Source organism: Halyomorpha halys, unplaced genomic scaffold, assembly GCF_000696795.3.
Source record: "Halyomorpha halys isolate HHAL.00 unplaced genomic scaffold, Hhal_1.1 Scaffold10.1, whole genome shotgun sequence".
Lineage (NCBI taxonomy): Eukaryota > Metazoa > Arthropoda > Insecta > Hemiptera > Pentatomidae > Halyomorpha > Halyomorpha halys.
The window spans coordinates 568,475-569,204 of NW_027107501.1; the positions used below are offsets into that span (position 1 = coordinate 568,475).

The 730-nt window shown below is 32.3% G+C and overlaps 1 long non-coding RNA gene across 3 annotated transcripts in view; it reads left to right on the top strand.

The window, feature by feature from the left end:
- Positions 1-730, top strand: part of LOC106678233 (uncharacterized) — a 208,455-nt gene that overhangs the window by 187,160 nt on the left and 20,565 nt on the right. The window lies entirely within an intron of this gene.

The window sequence follows — 730 nt, forward strand, 5'->3', positions numbered from 1 at the left end:
TCCCATCTAGGTTTCGGTCTGCCTCTCGGACGTTTACCCGTCTGCTCAGTGTCTATTAACATTTTAGGGATCCGCTTGTTACTAAGCCCTACAACACATATAAGTAATATATGTATATATATATACAAAATATAACATAATATAATATAAAAGTATTAATATTACAATACTATACAGGTAAGAGAGAAGAAAGAATGGGTATTAAATCTAGTATCTTTATATAATTGAGATGAAGTATAACTTGCCTTTTTCTTGTATTGATACATGGCACTTAAGCTTCATTGAACCATCAAAGCACAAAGCTAGAATGTATAATTCTCTTGCAACAGTTATTCCTTGTAGTTCGATTAATTCGTTCGGTGGAAGGAGAGAGTTCGGCCATTTGAGCTTCTGTTGTCCAGAAAGTAACAGGCGTTTTAAAATAAACAATTCACAAATTGAAAAACTCAAAGTTTATTATATACATTTGAAAGGTTTAAGAGTGTATCTTTCACTATGAAGCTATTTTTCTAAATAATCGCCAATCAAATTGAGATATTTATCATATGGTGGTTCAAGTTTTTGAATACCTTCTCTGTAGAAAATCCCGCCACTTGTGAAGTGCAGTCTTTGATTCGGTTTTTATTGGCTCAAACACACAGGCCAATTGAAATTTGTCATCAGCTTTGTGATAATGATTAGTTTGATGGCTGTAATTTATGATAGATTTGATAATTTGTGATAACTTGTG